Source organism: Erpetoichthys calabaricus, chromosome 9, assembly GCF_900747795.2.
Source record: "Erpetoichthys calabaricus chromosome 9, fErpCal1.3, whole genome shotgun sequence".
Classification (NCBI taxonomy): domain Eukaryota; kingdom Metazoa; phylum Chordata; class Cladistia; order Polypteriformes; family Polypteridae; genus Erpetoichthys; species Erpetoichthys calabaricus.
Window position 1 is genome coordinate 8,955,162 of NC_041402.2, and position 20,614 is coordinate 8,975,775.

General features: G+C 42.6%; 2 protein-coding genes across 2 annotated transcripts in view; one reads left to right on the forward strand and one right to left on the reverse strand.

Moving 5' to 3' along the window:
• Positions 1–20,614, forward strand: part of scai (suppressor of cancer cell invasion) — a 404,273-nt gene that overhangs the window by 77,264 nt on the left and 306,395 nt on the right. The window lies entirely within an intron of this gene.
• Positions 1–20,614, reverse strand: part of LOC127529167 (uncharacterized) — a 445,804-nt gene that overhangs the window by 505 nt on the left and 424,685 nt on the right. The gene's annotated exons all lie outside the window — the stretch shown is intronic.

Below are 20,614 nucleotides of genomic sequence, written 5' to 3' on the forward strand. Positions count from 1 at the left end.
TGCATTCTTTTTCACCTCTCTTCCTCAATTCCCATTACTCTGTAATGTTGATCCCAAGTATTTAAACTGTCTAATCTCGTACATTTCAGCCTATATACAGAAGGTACGTTTTTTTTGTGAAAGTGATCAGTGTTCAGCATTTCAGTAGCCTATATAGCCTGTGGGTTAATACTGACCCTGCACCTGCTGGTGCGTGTGTGGATGCACCTATATTGCCTGTCAGACAGCAGGAGTGTGAAGAATCTGTGGCTGGGATGAGAGAGGACCTGCTGTGTCTTTATCCTACAGCGCTGTTTGCAGAGGTCCTGGATGGCTGGCAGCTCAGTCCCAGTGATGTATTGTGCCGATCTGGCCACCCTCTGTAGAGCTCTGCAGTCCAGAGTTATACATCTGCCATACCAGGCCATGATACAACCAGATAGAACACTCTGGATGGTACATCGGTAGAAATTACCGAGTATTCTGGAGTCCATGCTAAACCCCCTCAGCCGCCATAGAAAGAAGAGCCGCTGTCTTGCTGCTTTTGTAATCACACCCAATTTAGATCCTCATTAATATTGATCCCCAGGAATCTGAAACAACTGACTTTCTCCAGGTCTGTTCCCTCAATATGAATTGGGTCGTGCCCACCACTTCTCAGTTTCCTATAGCCCATGATGAGCTCCTTGGTCTTACTAACGTTGAGCAGCAGGTTGTTGTCCTGACACCATGATGTCAGGGCTCTCACCTCTGCTCTGTAGGCAGGTTGTTGTCCTGACACCATGATGTCAGGGCTCTCACCTCTGCTCTGTAGGCAGGTTTGTTTCCATCTGATATGCAACCAATAATGGACTAATGGCTCAGTATACCACAGTGTAGAAAATCGCACTGACCATCACAGAGTTATAAAAGATGGAAAGGATGTCACTACCCACACTGAAGGAATGCAATCTACTGAGGAAAATGAGTCTGCTCTGCCCTTACTTATATACTGTAGCTTCTCTGTGCTACAAGACAAGTCCAGCTTGTCACTGATGTGGATTTAACGGTGCACCACCTCTACAGCCACTTTGTGAATAGTGACTTGGCATAGAGGCAAAAGTGAATAAGCAGTTCCTTGGTTTTGCTGATGTGAAGTTGCAGATAATTCTCTTTGCAGCAAAAAAAGTCAAATGGCCTTATTGTTATACCATCCATATACAGTATTGCAGCATACAGTTGCACAAAATAATGTTCCTCAGGACCACGGTGTAAAATATACAGAAAGTGTTCCATTTGACTCCTCTCCTTTATCTCAGCCCCCTTATCAATATACCACATAAGTGCAGAATCATCTGAGAATTTCTGCAAGTGCTGTTATATTTCTAGTCCGAGGTGTGCAGAGTAAAGGCAAAAGCAGTCAGGCCTGTTCCTTGTGCTGCTCCGGTGTTCCTCATATAGTCCTTGAGTCTCACCAACTGCGGTCTGCCTGACAGATAGTCCATTATCCAGGAAACCGCAGGCTCATCCACCTGCATATCCCTGAACTTATACCTTAACAGGGATGGCTGGAAGGTAATGAAGGGGCTGGAAAAATCCAAAAAACATAATCCTCACAATGCTGCCAACTTTTTCCAGGTGGGAATATTTTTTTGAGCCTTGAATAGTGTTTTTTGGATATCCTTTAATTTGAGCATTAGGTCATGATTGCATTAAATGGAGAGAATATCTTGTTTAATTTATTGATTAATTAAAACAATTGAAAAATGTGCTATGATGTGAAGACCTTCACTGGGCATGTATCTAATAGCTAGTCAATCAGTCATTTTCTAACCCACTTATTCCTGAACAGGGTTGTGGGCAGGTGCTGGAGCCTATCCCAGCTAACATAGGGTACACAGCAGGAACAAACCCTGGGCAAAGCACCAGTCCATCACAGGGCAAACACATTTACACCCCATGCACAACAGCCAACTTGCATGTCTTTAGACTGTGGGATGAAACACACAGAGACGTGGGGAGAACATGCAGTTTCAATGCAGGGAGGACCAGGGACACACACTCAGTCATCCTCCTTACTGCAAGGCAGCAGCGCTACCACTGTGTCACCATAGTGCCTTTCTTTAACAACAACAACAACATTTACCGTATATGCTTCAATAAACACAGAGTCTCTTATTGTTGCCGGTCTCTAATAAGCGCTGGGCTTCAGAGGGGACGTAGCCAAATAGTAGCCGGTCTCTAACAGTAGCAGTAACAGTTGCCTACTAGTGTACATTGTAAGTGTCTGTATCTTTATAGACGTGTGTAATACATGTGCATGTCAGCACATTGCATATACAGTGATCCCTCGCTATATCGCGCTTCGCCTTTCGCGGCTTCACTCCATCGCGGATTTTATATGTAAGCATATTTAAATATATATCGCGGATTTTTCGCTGCTTCGCGGGTTTCTGCGGACAATAGGTCTTTTAATTTCTGGTACATGCTTCCTCAGTTGGTTTGCCCAGTTGATTTCATACAAGGGACGCTATTGGCAGATGGCTGAAAAGCTATCCAGCTAACTTTCTCTCTCTCTCTCTCTCTCTTGCGCTGACGTAGGGGGGTGTGAGCAGGGGGGCTGTGTGCAGCTGCTTCCTGAAGGACATGCTGCACGGAGCTTCGCATACTTAAAAGCTCAAAGGGCACGTATTGATTTTTTTTATCTGTCTCTCGCTATCTCTCTCTCTCTCTCTCTCTCTCTTCCTGCTCCTGACAGAGGGGGTGTGAGCTGCCGCCTTCAACAGCTTTGTACCGGCGGTGCTTCGCATACTTAAAAGCCGTATTGATTTTTTTTTTTGACTGCTTGCTTTGCACTCCTTTGAAAAGGAAGATATGTTTGCATTCTTTTAATTGTGAGACAGAACTGTCATCTCTGTCTTGTCATGGAGCACAGTTTAAACTTTTGAAAAAGAGACAAATGTTTGTTTGCAGTGTTTGAATAACGTTCCTGTCTCTCTACAACCTCCTGTGTTTCTGCGCAAATCTGTGACCCAAGCATGACATTCTAAAAATAACCATATAAACGTATGGTTTCTACTTCGCGGATTTTCCTACTTCGCGGGTGGCTCTGGAACGCAACCCCCGCGATGGAGGAGGGATTACTGTATAAGAAATACGGATATACCGGTTTCTGAAACTGCTTCATTTTCATGCCGGGTTGAAGGAAGATAGAAATTGTCGGCGGCAAGAATTCAAAGCGTCATGACAAAACTGGAAGAAGAGGAAGACGATAGTGAACTGGACAATAGCAGCGAAAGTTACAGAAAGACATTGCCATTTATCTTTAACAGTCTTATGCAGCATGTGAAATTCAAATAAAGTAGCTGTTTGTAATATTAGCCGATATTTTTGTGTACCTACCTGTACCGACACGTGCGAAAAAATATTGCGTTCTGAAGGGTTTTGTTAATAATGGCCGGTCTCTAATAGCAGCCGGTCTCTATTAAGCGTCACGAGCCGAGGCTAGTTTTGCAAATAAACGCCGGGGGCCTCTATTAGAGCATATACGGTATTTCTAGAGCACGTTTTCATACAAATGATGTAGCTCAAAGTGCTTTACAAGATGAAAAAAGAAAAAAATACAAAAATTAGGCAATACTAATTATCCATCCATCCATCCATCCATCCATTGTCTCCCGCTTATCCGAGGTCGGGTCGCGGGGGCAGCAGCTTGAGCAGAGATGCCCAGACTTCCCTCTCCCCGGCCACTTCTTCTAGCTCTTCCGGGAGAATCCCAAGGCGTTCCCAGGCCAGTCGAGAGACATAGTCCCTCCAGCGTGTCCTGGGTCTTCCCAGGGGCCTCCTCCCGGTTAGATGTGCCCGGAACATCTCACCAGGGAGGCGTCCACGAGGCATCCTGATCAGATGCCCGAGCCACCTCATCTGACTCCTGTCGATGCGGAGGAGCAGCGGCTCTACTCTGAGTCCCTCCCAGATGACTGAGCTTCTCACCCTATCTTTAAGGGAGAGCCCAGACACCCTGCGGAGGAAACTCATTTCAGCCGCTTGTATTCGCGATCTCGTTCTTTCGGTCACTACCCATAGTTCATGACCATAGGTGAGGGGTAGGAACATAGATCGACTGGTAAATTGAGAGCTTCGCCTTGCGGCGCAGCTCCTTTTTCACCACGAAAGACCGATGCAGCGCCCGCATTACTGCGGATGCCGCACCGATCCGCCTGTCGATCTCACGCTCCATTCTTCCCTCACTTGTGAACAAGACCCCGAGATACTTGAACTCCTCCACTTGGGGCAGGATCTCGCTACCATCCCTGAGAGGGCACTCCACCCTTTTCCGGCTGAGGACCGTGGTCTCGGATTTGGAGGTGCTGATTCTCATCCCAGCTGCTTCACACTCGGCTGCGAACCGATCCAGAGAGAGCTGAAGATCACGGCCTGATGAAGCAAACAGGACAACATCATCTGCAAAAAGCAGTGACCCAATCCTGAGCCCATCAAACCGGACCCCCTCAACTCCCTGGCTGCGCCTAGAAATTCTGTCCATAAAAGTTATGAACAGAATCGGTGACAAAGGGCAGCCCTGGCGGAGTCCAACTCTCACTGGAAACGGGTTTGACTTACTGCCGGCAATGCGGACCAGGCTCTGGCACCGATCGTACAGGGACCGAACAGCCCTTATCAGGGGGGCCGGTACCCCATACTCTCGGAGTACCCCCCACAGGATTCCCTGAGGGACACGGTCGAATGCCTTTTCCAAGTCCACAAAACACATGTAGACTGGTTGGGCAAACTCCCATGCATCCTCCAGGACCCTGCTAAGGGTACAGAGCTGGTCCACTGTTCCGCGACCAGGAACACTGTTCCTCCTGAATCCGAGGCTCGACTATCCGACGGACCCTCCTCTCCAGGACCCCCGAATAGACTTTTCCAGGGAGGCTGAGGAGTGTGATCCCTCTGTAGTTGGAACACACCCTCCAATCCCCCTTCTTAAAGAGGGGGACCACCACCCCGGTCTGCCAATCCAGAGGCACTGTCCCTGATGTCCATGCGATGTTGCAGAGGCGTGTCAACCAAGACAGTCCTACAACATCCAGAGCCTTGAGGAACTCCGGGCGTATCTCATCCACCCCCGGGGCCCCTGCCACCAAGGAGTTTTTTGACCACCTCGGTGACCTCAGTCCCAGAGATGGGGGAGCCCACCTCTGAGTCCCCAGGCTCTGCTTCCTCATTGGAAGGCATGTTATTGGGATTGAGGAGGTCTTCGAAGTACTCCCCCCACCGACCCACAACGTCCCGAGTCGAGGTCAGCAGCGCACCATCCCCACCATATACAGTGTTGACACTGCACTGCTTCCCCTTTCTGAGACGCCGGATGGTGGACCAGAATCTCCTCGAAGCCGTCCAAAAGTCGTTCTCCATGGCCTCCCCAAACTCCTCCCACGCCCGAGTTTTTGCCTCAGCAACCACCAAAGCCGCATTCCACTTGGCCTGCCGGTACCTATCAGCTGCCTCCAGGGTCCCACAGGACAAAAGGGTCCTGTAGGACTCCTTCTTCAGCTTGACGGCATCCTTCACCGCCGGTGTCCACCAACGGTTTCGGGGATTGCCGCCACGACAGGCACCGACCACCTTACGGCCACAGCTCCGGTCAGCTGTCTCAACAATAGAGGCATGGAACATGGCCCATTCGGACTCAATGTCCCCCACCTCCCTCGGGACATGGTCAAAGTTCTGCCGGAGGTGGGAGTTGAAGCTACTTCTGATAGGGGGCTCTGCCAGACGTTCCCAGCAGACCCTCACAACACATTTGGGCCTACCACGCCTGACCGGCATCCTCCCCCACCATCGAAGCCAACTCACCACCAGGTGGTGATCAGCTGACAGCTCCGCCCCTCTCTTCACCCGAGTGTCCAAGACGTGTGGCCGCAAGTCCGACGACACGACCACAAAGTCGATCATTGAACTGAGGCCTAGGGTGTCCTGGTGCCAAGTGCACATATGAACACCCCTATGCTTGAACATGGTGTTCGTTATGGACAATCCGTGACGAGCACAGAAGTCCAATAACAAAACACCGCTCGGGTTCAGATCGGGGGGGCCATTCCTCCCAATCACGCCCTTCCAGGTCTCACTGTCATTGCCCACGTGAGCATTGAAGTCTCCCAGCAGAACGAGGGAGTCCCCAGAAGGTATGCCCTCTAGTACCCCCTCCAGGAACTCCAAAAAGGGTGGGTACTCCGAACTGCTGTTCGGTGCATACGCACAAACAACAGTTAGGACCCGTCCCCCCACCCGAAGGCGAAGGGAGGCTACCCTCTCGTCCACCGGAGTAAACCCCAATGTACAGGCTCCAAGTCGGGGGGCAATAAGTATACCCACACCTGCTCGGCGCCTCTCACTGGGGGCAACTCCAGAGTGGTACAGAGTCCAGCCCCTCTCGAGGAGATTGGTTCCAGAGTCCAAGCTGTGCGTCGAGGTGAGCCCGACTATATCTAGCCGGAACCTCTCAACTTCGCGCACTAGCTCAGGCACCTTCCCCTTCAGAGAGGTGATATTCCACGTCCCAAGAGCCAGCTTCTGTAGCCGAGGATCGGACCGCCAAGGTCCCCGCCTTCGGCCACCTCCCAACTCACACTGCACCCGACCTCCTTGGCCCCTCCCATAGGTGGTGAGCCCATGGGAAGGGGGACCCACGTTGCCTCTTCGGGCTGTGCCCGGCCGAGGCCCATGGGTGCAGGCCCAGCCACCAGGCGCTTGTCATCGAGCCCCACCTCCAGGCCTGGCTCCAGAGTGGGGCCCCGGTGACCCGCGTCCGGGCGAGGGAAAACGCCGTCCAAAATTGTTTTCCATCATAGGAGGTTTGTTTAACCGCTCTTTGTCTCATCCCTCACCTAGGACCAGTTTGCCTTGGGTGGCCCTACCAGGGGCATAAAGCCCCAGACAACAGAGCTCCTAGGATCATTGGGACACGCAAACCCCTCCACCACGATAAGGTGGCGGTTAAAGGAGGGGGCAATACTAATTAACAAAGAATAAAGTAAGGTCCAATGGCCAGAGAGGACAGAAAAAACAAAAAAAAAAACTCCCGACGGCGGGAGAAAAAAACAAAATCTGCAGGGGTTCCGAGACCGCCCAGCCCATACTAGGTATTCTGCCTAATATATATATGATCTCAATCAGTCCTCAGAGTTTTCAGGTTTCACGTGGAAGAATTAGACGACGATGGTCATGTGGGCCTCTAGCTTTCAATCTATCAATGTAGGGACAGTACGGTGCTTTGATCAGGTGGTGCTGGCGTAGATCACCACTGCAGAAAAACAGAAAAAGAACAACAGAGAAATTAGGGGTTAGTAGGGGTTTGGAGCCATGGAAAAAAATATAAATAAATGCATATACAGGGTTAGGGTTAGGGTTAGCGGATAGTAGACGTGACGTACTATATGTGTACCAGATTTCAAGTCAACAGGTGAAGCGGTTTGCGAGCTACAGGTGATTTAATATCCTGGACAGACAAACGAATAGCCATGGTAGCAAATTATAGAAGAAGATCTTACTGTTTAATAATTTATATTTATATGAAATGTGCTTCTTATATATTACTTCATATTCTCATATGATAATGATGTTAATGTTGTTTATATTGATTTCTATGTTATTGTAAGTGTATGTATGTGTGTGTATATATATGTGTGTATATATATATATATATATATATATATATATATATATATATATATATACCAGAATATCAGGTTAGACTAAAATGAAGCTATGAGAAAGCTATGTTAAAGTAATGTGTTTTTAGCATTTTTTAAAGTGCTCTACCGTATCAGCCTGGCGAATTCCTATTGGCAGGCTATTCCAGATTTTAGGTGCCTAACAGCAGAAGGCCGGCTCACCACTTCTTTTAAGTTTAGCTCTTGGAATTCTAAGCAGACCCACATTTGAAGATCTAAGGTTATGATTTGGGGTGTAAGGTGAGAGACATTCTGAGATATAGGATGGAAAGAGATTGTAAACCATAAGCGGTATTTTAAAGTCAATTCTAAATGGCACAGGTAACCAGTGTAGTGACATCAAAACTGGGGTGATCGATTGATGTCTTTTCTGGGTGGTCCTAAGAGGAGTGCGTTGCAGTAATCTAGTCGACTAAAAACAACAGCATGACATAATTTTTCAGCATCTTGCAAAGTTATAAGGTGTCTGATTTTTGCTATATTTGTCAAGTGAAAACATGCTGTCCTAGTAATCTGATTAATATGTGATTTAAAATTTAGGTCAGAGTCAATAATTACCCCTAAATTCTTTACCTCTGTCTTAACTTTTAAGCCTAATGGATCAAGTTTATTTCTAATACTCTCCTTATATCCATTTTTGCTAATCACTAAGATTTCCGATTTCTCCTTTGTAGCCGCCGAAGTATTAGGCGAGATCAAGCATGAGTAAAACGCGTGCCGAAAGAAATCTCTCAGTCCAAAAGTTTATTTTTAAAAATATTTAGTGAAAGTTAAAAGCAAATAATCCACACAAGAATAAAGAAAAAAGTAGATACACGTGTAGAATAAAAGGAAAAAAATATATCTTCTCTAAACTTAGCTTTTCTTGAGAAACTTTAATTATTTCTGTATTTAAAAGTTCTTAATTTCTTCTTCTGTACGCTTTAAACGTACGGCACAGCACTTAAATAAGCGCTGTTTTCTTACGAGTTACTTAACACACTAAAAAGGTCCATTGGCACGTAAGCACGGGCACGGTTTAAAACCTTGTGCCCTCGACACCTTACACATGGCAAGGCTGGTCACTAACTGAAGAATAATTATTAGTCGAAGCAGATAGAAATAGCTAGAATATACCAATTTTACTGAACTTATGAGGGTTATAGGAACTTCCCATAGATTATGCTTTGTATTCTAGTAAAATATTTATGAATCTTATATAACTAGGAAATGGCTCTTACATCCTTATTTACACTCTTTCTTACTTATAGTGTCTTTCATATCTGTCTGCGGTATCTACCTGTCTTGTCTGTCCTGTCTATTATATATAGTGGTTTTCACCTCTGTCTCTATAGTCTTATTCTTCTTGACAAGAAGAACTGCATGTTCGTGATTCTTCTCTGTTGTTTTGCAGTATTCATTAGAAGGTTTCATCCTTAATAAGGGAGGTCCGTGAGGACCCTAAAATCAAAAGGCAGGTCTCTGCCTTTGTAAAGCATTATTCATACACATCACTAGTCCAGAGTCAGGCATGAAAGCATCTTGACCTTGATTGAAATTGGTATCTGTTTAGTGTAGAGCTGTCTGGGGATTTTCTGACTTGCCTAATTATTCATTATGGATGATTACACGCTGAATAGACAGCAATCCAAATTGTTAAATAATTTATGAAGTTAGTTTTTGAACATGAACACCTTCTGTAGAATACTCTTTAGGCCTGTTAAAGATCAAGTCTAAAAATGTGTTTAGAACTTTGTTCAATTTCCACTTTTTAGAAAATCGGGTCTCCTTCCCTCCTTGCTCAAACTCTGATGATTCTTAAAATGTGTGACATTAATAAAAACATGGTTTACAGAGAGGTAGTCATGGTAGAATGCCATGTAGGTGTTTGTGAACTGCAGACTTGGTGTGTGAACCAAGGTTATTATAGTTTTGCCTTTTTATATTAGTTTTTATTTCTATATTTTTTCTGACCTTACTTGGAAATTCAGTTTAGTTTTAGTTTTCCTTCATCGTGTATTTTCAGTTTTAGTTTAGTTTTTATTTCACAAAGACATATCTATTTTATTTTTATATATATTAGTTTCAGTTTTAGTTTTAGTAATTATGGCATGGAGTGGCTACGGATTTAGTTTTGTGTCACAATCAGACAGAACTGTATACTTAACAGATTTGGAAAAGAGTTTAACGTTAGTGGAAGCTTACTGCACTGCCTGGTTTACTATCTGGTTTTGTTTTTGTCTGATAAAAATAAGCATAATCAAAACTAGACACTGTATATGAACAATTTTACACAATTTTATAATTTTTAAAATATTTTCTCATGAAAATCACAGGGGCTTAGGAAGAACAGGGCTCTTAGACTTGGATGAGTGTGCAGACCCCACCTAGCTGTATTGAGGGAAACAAAGTACAACAGGCATGTGGTGTCAAGGTTAGGGGCAGTGAGACTTGAATAGACCACCATAAAGGACAGTAAACCCATAATGAGCAGAGCAAGAGCAGGTAATAGGAGTACAGACAGGCATAAAACAACAGAGACAGCGTCTGAGATTAAGAACAACATACATTATCTAAACCTGTTTATCCAGAGTAAGATCACAGGAAACCTGGAGCCTACCACAGCGGGTTTGGATGCAAAGCAGGAAAAATCCCTTGTATGCAATATGTATGATAAGGCTGATGAAAAGGATATGATATTTCAACTATCTATTTAGAGAGAGAGAAAAACATTGAAAAAAGGGAGACAAATATTTTAAAATATAATTCTGCTAATGGATTACTTTCATAATATCAGGTATTTTGAGTTGTGAATATGAACTAAAAAAGATAAATTAATAAATATGGAATAAATACAAAAACCCATTAGTATGTTTAGTTTTTCATCACTTGTCAGACTCTCTACCTTTGTCTGTATCGCTTTGTTGTTAAACGATGTTTTTAAAGCAAAAGTTATTGGTCAGCAACGATATGCTGATCTTGTATGATGACCTAGTCAGTCTCTTGATCAGTGCCGTTTTATTTTCAAAAACCGGGAGTGGCCTCCCCTCGACTTTCTTGTATACTCAGATATGGGGATGGATATTTGAGGAGTAAACTGCAAGACAATGATTATATTTTTAAATTATCAACATTAAGGAACCATCAACAACAAATCAAATGAATAACTGAGCAATTATTATAAAAGTAAAGTTGAATAAATCGGACTCTGTAGCTGTATAAATAAAAAAAAAATCGAGTATGTGTTCAGGTAAAGTACCACTTCCGGGTGATCGATCTGGCCCAAAAGTTAATACAGATTTACAATTGCGGCGTAACAACCACATGCTGAATTTCATCCATTTATCTAGTTGCGTTTTTGAGTTATCGTGTTTACACACAAACAGCCACACACACGCGTGCACACACACAATTTCAAAAAACAGTATTGTTGGACACTGGTTGGTCTATAACGTCAAGATTCATCAAAATATCGAAGTCGAATTTTTTCATGATTACTATACTTTCGTATATGAGAAAGTAAAAACGATTTCTCCTGTGCGAAGTGGCAGGTGAATTGCTGTCAACAAAAACCAGACACCTGAGAAATAAACTGAAACGTTACTCACTCGTGATTTTTCTGTTCATATGGTAAACGTTTTGATGACCAGCACAGTCTGATTTCAGCCGTTTGAATTACATCTTGACAAGCACAAGGAAAGGTGGCATGCAAATCGCTTTCTATTTCCCACGCACCTGCACTCAGCTTGCTCTGTCACCGCAAGTACTGAGTGAACAGCCGCCCTCCGTCACCAGCCACCGTTCACTGGATGAAAATGTGCGGGCGGCTCGTGGAGGATGACTTTCTGTTTTAGACTTAAAACTTACAAGGGTTAAAGACTAACGGCAAGAATATTCATTCAAAAACGAAAACTAAAAATATTTTAGTAAATTATTATTTTATTTCAGTTAGTCTTTCCAGCTACTTTAATAGTTTCGTTTAGTTTTAGTTTTTCATTTCAGTTTTGTTAATTATTTTATTTCAGTTTACGAAAATGTTTTTTTAATAATAGTTTCAGTTTTGATTTTAGTTTTCGTTAACTATAATAACCTTGGTGTGAACCTGCAGTTGGACCGCCGTATTCTTCAGTATGCTGTCACAGCGAGTGGAAGCACCACTTGACGTCATGGTGAATGAAGAAGACATCCTTGTTTGAGTATGATATAAGTGTGTGATTGAATTTTGCATTATGCTTCAAGAAGTCAAGTAAAATGACACCTTTTATTGGCAAACTAAAAAGATGACAATATGCAGGCTTTCGAGGCAACTCGGGCCCCTTTCTTTTATTGAAAGCTTGCATATTGTCATCTTTTTAGTTTGCCAATAAAAGGTGTCATTTTGCTTGATTTCTCATTGCATCAATAATAGCTAATATGGTACAACACACTACTACTACTACTACATTATGCTTTGGAAAGAGAGGTAATGAAATTCATGAAATATTACGGCAAGCATATGGTGATGAAATGATTAATAATTACAAACATTAATATTATTAGTAAGCAGCAGTTCATATCCTATTAAAAAGAGTGAGCTGGAGTTAGTACAATATACTGTAAGTACACTATCAACTGCAAGTCAGTGTTCAGAAACCATTGAGAAGGCTAACAGAATGTCAGGTTATATAGCGCCTTGATGTGTGGAGTACAAGTTACAGGACGTTCTGCTCAAGTCTTTATAACACACTGGTGAGGTCTCGTCTGGAGTACTGGGTGCAGTTTTGGTCTCCAGGCTATAAAAGACATAGCAGTGCTAGAAAAATTCAAGAGAAGAGCAAGTAGGCTGATTCCAAAGCTAAGGGGGATGAGTTATGAGGAAAGAGGAAAGAGTACAAGAGCTGAGCCTTTTTAATTTAAGCAAACAAAGATTAAGATTATGTGTCTAGATCCAGGCCTGGGGGGATACCCATGTTATCTGGCTCTCTTTCCCAGGCTATAGGATGTAAGAGATGTAGAGGCACGTTTATTAAGAAATAAATTTTTTACATGAAATCATGTGTGCCACAATTAATTTTCATACAACCCCTTTTGCGAACAAGACAATACTTAATCTTCTCTTATAACATTTCACAAGGTTGGAGAATACAGAGACAGGGATTTTTGACCATTCTTCTTTGCACAATCTTCCTAGGTCGTCCAGATTCCTGGGTCCTCTCTTATGCACTCGCCTCTTCAGCTCACCCCACAAGTTTTTAATGGTGTTGAGGTCTAGGGACTGAGACGGCCATTTGAGGAGCTTGATTTTGTGTCTGCTGAGCCATTTTTGTGTAGATTGTGCCATATGTTTAGGGTCATTATCCTGCTGGAAGACCCAATGATGACCCATCTTCAGCTTTCTGGCAGAGGCCAATATGGTGTTGCTTTTGCCTGGCTAGTTTTTCTGTATCATGCGTATTGTAATGTAATTTTATAAAACTTGGAAAGGGACAGAAAAGAACATCAATGGAATTACAGTGATCCCTCGCTATATCGCGCTTCGCCTTTCGCGGCTTCACTCTATCGCGGATTTTATATGTAAGCATATTTAAATATATATTTGCTGGTTCGCGGATTTCTGCGGACAATGGGTCTTTTAATTTCTGGTACATGCTTCCTCAGTTGGTTTGCCCAGTTGATTTCATACAAGGGACGCTATTGGCAGATGGCTGAGAAGCTTCAACTTACTTTCTCTCTCTCTCTCTTGCGCTGACGTAGGGGGGTGTGAGCAGGGGGGCTGTTCGCACACCTAGACGATAGGGACGCTCGTCTAAAAATGCTGAAAGATTATCTTCACGTTGCTAGCTTCTGTGTGCAGCTGCTTCCTGAAGGACATGCTGCACGGTGCTTCGCATACTTAAAAGCTCAAAGGGCACGTATTGATTTTTGACTTTGTTTTTCTCTCTCTCTCTCTCTCTCTCTCTCTCTCTCTCTGCTCCTGACGGAGGGGGTGTGAGCTGCCGCCTTCAACAGCTTTGTACCGGCGGTGCTTCGCATACTTAAAAGCCAAACAGCCCTATTGATTTGTTTGCTTTTCTCTCTCTGACGCACACTCCTTTGAAGAGGAAGATATGTTTGCATGTCTTTTAATTGTGAGACAGAACTGTCATCTCTGTCTTGTCATGGAGCACAGTTTAAACTTTTGAAAAAGAGACAAATGTTTGTTTGCAGTGTTTGAATAACGTTCCTGTCTCTCTACAACCTCCTGTGTTTCTGCGCAAATCTGTGACCCAAGCATGACAATATAAAAATAACCATATAAACATATGGTTTCTACTTCGCGGATTTTCTTATTTCGCGGCTGGCTCTGGAACGCAACCCCCGCGATGGAGGAGGGATTACTGTATTTGCATTTTCAACATTACTGAAGACTGACATTACATTGAGATTACTGGATGTGAAGTAAATTCTTGGATCCTCAATTCTATTGGATTCTAATATCATTTCTGCTGTTGAGAAAGTTTGAAGTGCCTTGTGTGTATTGCCGCGAGCTCTCAGCACAATCCATCTCAGTTCACAGATTGCATTGAGGTAACTGCCAGTGGCCGTCTACAAACATCGGTATTACAACGGCCTTCAGAAGCAGTTTCTTATCAGCATGAGCTAAAGGAGGCTTTAGGTCCAGGCCAAGCAGATCATGAGGTGTCTTCTCAGCCCCCAGGCATCCTGTGAAGCACTATTCCAGTATGTGTCACTGCAAAGTCCTTTTTGGCATTGATATTTCTAAACAGTATCACAATTCTACTGCTTCTTATAAATTGTTTGTGAGGTATAGTAGTATTCCAGGTTGTGATTGTGCCCTGAAGAGCTCTGGTGGATAATATTGAAGTCATCGGAGAGTGCAGTAATGATTTCAAGCAGAAGTAACACTGTGAAGCACCTGGAAAGCATTCCAGTGATGTTGTTAGCATTCTGAGCTTCTTTGTTGATGTTGAAATGACAACTTTGCTAACTGTTCAGTTGGCAGATGTCTACTATTATCACTGTAGGCAGATTGAACAATAAGTGCCATGTCAAGTGCACTTTTAAGGAGTAATTTTGGTGTCAAGAATATGTGGCTGATGATGCACATTTTAAAAAATTTCACCTTCCTTCAGCACAAAAACATTCCAGGAAACCCCTAGCACTCTTTAAAGTCCATATTTGCCTGACAAAATTGTATAGAAAGTTCAATACAGTATATTGTTTAAGATATTACACTAGGATTACATCAACAGATTGGACATTACTGATACTTTATCAAAACTATAAATAAAAAAGCTTGCTGATTATTTGATCTTTGTTTTTACAGTGTAAACTAAATGTGTGTTGGCTTTGACGGAGAATTTTGAAATGTATTTCTTTACCCCTAATGATGAAATGACTCTTAGCAGAAAACCTAGGATCACAAACATTGCAGGCAGTTGTGCAAAATTATAAGTCAAGACAAACTTTATTTATAAAGCACATTTACAACAGCCAAAAATGAACCAAAATGCTGTACAAGAAAGGGTAAAAAAAGCGATTAAATATATATATTTAACAGCTGTCCCCCGTGGCTCCGCCCACATAGTAGTAAAACAGGACATACTTTAAAAATCATTAAAAATAAAAAATGTAATTCTGGCCAGGCGGATGGCAGGTACACTCTAACATCAAACGTTGGCACACTTTATCTGATCGTGTTCAGCTCTGATGGGATAGAGTCCCTCGCATGGGGAGAAGAGCACATGGCTGTGATATCTCTGCCAATGGCCAGCTACCCTCTAAAACACACGGAGCTCTGATCTCTCCCTCAAAAACGTAAAATTTTACTCCTTAACAATCTGTAGATGATAATGTCTCTTGAACAAACAGGTATCATTCACTAAGAGGAGATAAGGTATGCTCCAACACGTGGTGAGAGGTAGACCGACTCGAAAAGAGGCTGGCGTGTGAGTGAGGAGGGCCCATCCCCACCCTCGGCCTGCAGCATCTCTCTTGGATTTGCGCAAATAAATCAGTACCGCAAGCGAACTATGATACTTAGCGCAATGAGACAAGTCACAAAATCAACCGGAATGTTCAAACAAATTATAGAAAATAACCCGATCTAAATCTAGTAGTAGTTCTGTCGTGAAATGTGGCCAAACCGACAGATAGACGTTAGAGTTTATATATATCTCTCTATTATATAAAAAAAATCCTTCAACAAGACTTTTTGGAGATGAGACTTAATGGAAGAGAGATTTTTTCAAGTCCTGCGAGACGAGAACCACGCCCACGGTCCCCTCACTTCTCATTCGTGTGAATGCTATTGTCGAACACAGTTCCTGTGCTCTCAGCTCTTATAAATGTTTACGTTTTTAATCTATTTGTTTCGATGTAGTCCTTTTCTGGGCAATAATTTTATACTTTCTAGATGAAACATCAACGACTAAGTGAAGAAGAAAGAGCAATGCATCGAAAAAAGGCCCAAAAGCGTTGGAGAGAAAAGACTTTTAAAAGAACAATAATAATTTAAGTGCAAATTTGGAAAATAAGGAAATATATAATCAGCCCGGTCCAAGTGGAATTGAAAACCTAACAGGTCCAAGTGGGGGCGGAAATAAACGACTAAGAGTAGAAGACAAAGTAGAACATCGTAAAGAGGTTCAAAACCGCTGGCGCAATACACATGCAGAGCAGGTTAGAGATTATGAAAGTACTAAAAATTTGAAAGTCTCAAACAACTGATAGTAAAGATCGCATACGCAATGAGAATCTGTGGTCCCACAACAAGTAAAGCTACTACAAGTTTAATTTCAAAGAAAGCACCATTCGGTCAGGTTTATATTTATGATCACAGAGAAGCGATACAACATAGAATCGAAAGAGTTAAACGATCGGACGTAGTAGAAATTCTAAAGCCAATAATGGATACAAATCCATACATCCAAAAGTATTGCACTTTACACAAACTTTATCTGAAAAACACGGACAAAGAAGTTTTCTTGGATTTCTATATGAATCCAAAAGATCACGCTCGCATATATAATAAACGAATTGTCAGGGATAATAGTTTTGAAAGATGGAGATATCAAAGACAGAGTTGATATTTATGTTTATCCAAAAGCAAAGCACGATTCGTCGCAAGTGGCAGATCTGGGAAATGACTAGCGCATAGGGCCCACATGGGGGTTGGCGGGGAAAGCAAGCAGGGAGTTGACGTTTGTATGTATGTATGTATATATATATATATATATTTTGTGGAACTAGCCCAGGACACAGACAGGAGGACATGTTTCAAACACCACCACACGTTTATTTACAGTTTCTATTTACAATTAAAGTGCACACACAAACCCCCAAACTCCCCCAAAGTCCAGGCCAACGCCACACTATGCCTCACTCTTCAGGCCACCTCCTTCTCTTCCCTCCAGACCTCGTCTTTCTCCTCACCCGACTCCAGCCTTGAATGAAGGGAGGTGGCCCCTTTTATAAGCACCCGGGTGTGCTCCGGCAATCTCCCACCGACACGCCCCAGTGTGGCAGAAGTGCCGTCTGCATCCCTGGAAGCACTCCGTGTGTCCCTGCTCATCTTCCCCCCAGCACTTCCTGGTGTGGCGGAAGTGCTGAGGTCCAGGGCTCTCCAGGCATTGGGGCGCCCCCTGGCGGAGACCACGGGCCCCTACAGGGTTGATGCCACCCCCAGCGGCATGCCAGTAATATATATATATATATATATATATATATATATATATATATATAAAATATAACAAAACAAAACTGCAAACATAACTAGGCATTAAATTAAAGATGAAATACCCACACTCATGCATACATATTTGTAATCGTGAATATACGTGAGCCAACATATACAAACATAATGTCAACCTCTTGCAGGGTCAAACACCAGGAAGAAGAGATTAGTCTTTAAAGATGATTAGAAAATGGTCAATGTTGGGGCACACCTAGAGTTCATCCGGAAAGTACTCACAGCGCATCACTTTTTCCACATTTTGTTATGTTATAGCCAAAATGAATTCAATTTATTTTTTTCCTCAGAATTCTACACACAACACCCCATAATGACAACGTGAAAAAAATTTACTTTTTTTTCTCACATGTACATACGTATTCACAGCCTTTGCTCAATACTTTGTCAATGCACCTTTGGCAGCAATTACAGCCTCAAGTCTTTTTGAATATGATGCCACAAGCTTGGCACACCTATCCTTGGCCAGTTTCACCCATTCCTCTTTGCAGCACCTCTCAAGCTCCATCGGGTTGGATGGGAAGTGTCGGTGCACAGCCATTCTCCCCCGATCACTCAGTTTAGATGGTCGGCCAGCTCTAGGAAGAGTCCTGGTGGTTTTGAACTTCTTCCACTTATGGATGATGGAGGCCACTGTGCTCATTGGGACCTTCAAAGCAGCAGAAATTTTCTGTATCCTTCCCCAGGTTTGTGCCTCGAGACAATCCTGTCTCGGAGGTCTACAGACAATTCCTTTGACTTCATGCTTGGTTTGTGCTCTGACATGAACTGTCAACTGTGGAACCTTATACTGTGTGCCTTTCCAAATCATGTCCAGTCAACTGAATTCACTACAGGTGGACTCCAATTAAGCTGCAGAATCATCTCAAGGATGATCAGGCGACACAGGATGCACCTGAGCTCAATTCTGGGCTTCATGGCAAAGACTGTGAATACTTATGTACATGTGCTTTCTCAATTTTTTTTATTTTTAATAAATTTGTAAAAATCTCAAACTTTTTTCACATTGTCATTATGGGGTGTTGTGTGTAGAATTCTGAGGAAAAAAATGAATTTAATCCATTTTGGAATAAGGCTGTAACACAACAAAATGTGGAAAAAGTGATTTGCTGTGAATACTTTCCGGATGCACTGTAATATAATAAGGCAAGTCATTCCAGAGAAGAGGACCAGCTACTGCAAATTACTTATACGTCCTTTGCTTCAAGCTTAACCTTGGCCAATCTAGGTGCATCTGGCTGGTAGACCACATTTCTCTTCTTTACTTGACGGGGCTGTTCCAGTCAAACTCTGGAGTGATCTACCAAAATTAATCAGGTCAGCTGACTCCATGAATTCTTTTAAAAAAACTCCAAAGTCATCTGTTCAGGAAGGCTTTTAGCTCTACTTGACTTTATTACCCTTCTCTCAGTTTACTTCTCTGTCAAGATGCTCATGTAACCTGTATGTGTGTATGCTAGACCATCAATTATGTTGTCTGTTAGGCTTTTTTTCTCAGAATTTACTGTCTTAATCTTCTTTATTTATTTATCTGGTTTGTACAATGCTATATACTGTATACCCTGCCGTTCTGTCTTAAACTCTGAGAAGTGCCTTGAGCATGGGAAAGGTGCTATATAAATAAAATGTATTATTATTATTATTATTATTATTAAACATTTAAAAGCAAGGAATAGAATTGTAAAATCGATTCTGAACCGGACTGGAAGACATAATTGAGCAATCAGTATTGTTGAAATATGATCACGCTTACTAGAGCCGGTCAATAAGTGACCAGCAGCATTCTGGACTAGTTGTTAGCGTTGTAACAAAGCTTGGTCAACACCCACATACAAAAAATTGCAATAGTCCAAATGAGATGTGATAAAAACATGGATGGCCTTTTCACTAAAAGAAAGAAAAGCCTTTACCTTAGCTAAAAGTCTCAGCTGGAAGAAGTTGCATTAAACCACCAGATTTATCTGTTTGTCGTGTTTGAATGAGCTGTCAAATATCACACCTAGGTTCCTAACTGAATCTTAATGATATATGGCAAGGGGTCCAAGTGCAGCATCAACGACACTCAAAGTGTCTGAGCTTTTGAACTCCAAAATCTCAGTTTTATTATCATTTAGTTCAAGAACATTAATTTCCATCCAGGTTTTAATATCATTCAAGCCCATATGGAGGGGTCTGTATTATCTTACTGTGCTTTGATTTTAGTGGGAAGTAAATCTGAGCACCATCATTATAGCAGTGAAAGGAGAAGCCATATGTCTTGACAATTGAGCCTAATGGTAACTTGTATATCAGAAAGAGAACTGGTGCAAGGATGGAACCCTGCAAAACCCCACAACTAAGTGGGGGTAAAGAGGATGAGAACTCACCCAAATGAACAGAAAAACACCTACTGCTTAGATAAGATTTAAATCTTAAGGGCATTACCTTGGATACCTACATACTGCTCAGGGTGGGATATAATTGCTTGATCTACAATGTCAAAAGCTGATCTTGCAGTACAAGAAGGGCATAACCTTCAGTGTCAGTAGTTAGGAAGAGGTCATTGTAAACCTTTAACAAGGTTCTTTCAGTGCTGTAACTGACCTGAATACAATTTTCATCCAGAATTGTTTTGTAATTGGGTAAGGATAGCTTTTTCCAAGACTTCAGATAAAAAGGGTATCTTAGAAATTGGCCAAAATGGGGTCCAAATTTATTTTTTTGATAAGTGGCTGCACCAGTGCATGTTTCATGGCAGCAGGGACACACCCAGAAATCAAGCTAGCATTTATTCACGTAACAATAGTTGGCCTGACAGAATCAAAAACCTCCTTAAGTAATCGAGAGGGGGCACTTTTTCCAGGAGACAAATACCAGAATGCAGGCAATGTAGTGAAACAGGTAACAGAGATGATGATACAGGCTGGAAGTGGTCAACGACAGTAGAACACAGAGGTGGATCCTGAGCAGGCAGTGTGACCGATGATCTAGTAACGTTAACCTTATATACAAAGAATTGTAAAAATATTTCACAAACTGCAGGTTATGCTGCATGGCAAGCTGTATCACAGAGATTAATATCAGAGTTTATAATATTAAATAAAATTTGTGTCCTGTGATTGTTGTTAGAGACAAGTTTAGACAGGTGTTCAGCTTTTGCAGACTTCTCTACGGTCTGATATTCAGATAAACAGTCTCTGAAAATGCCCCGGGATACATGCAGCTTGCC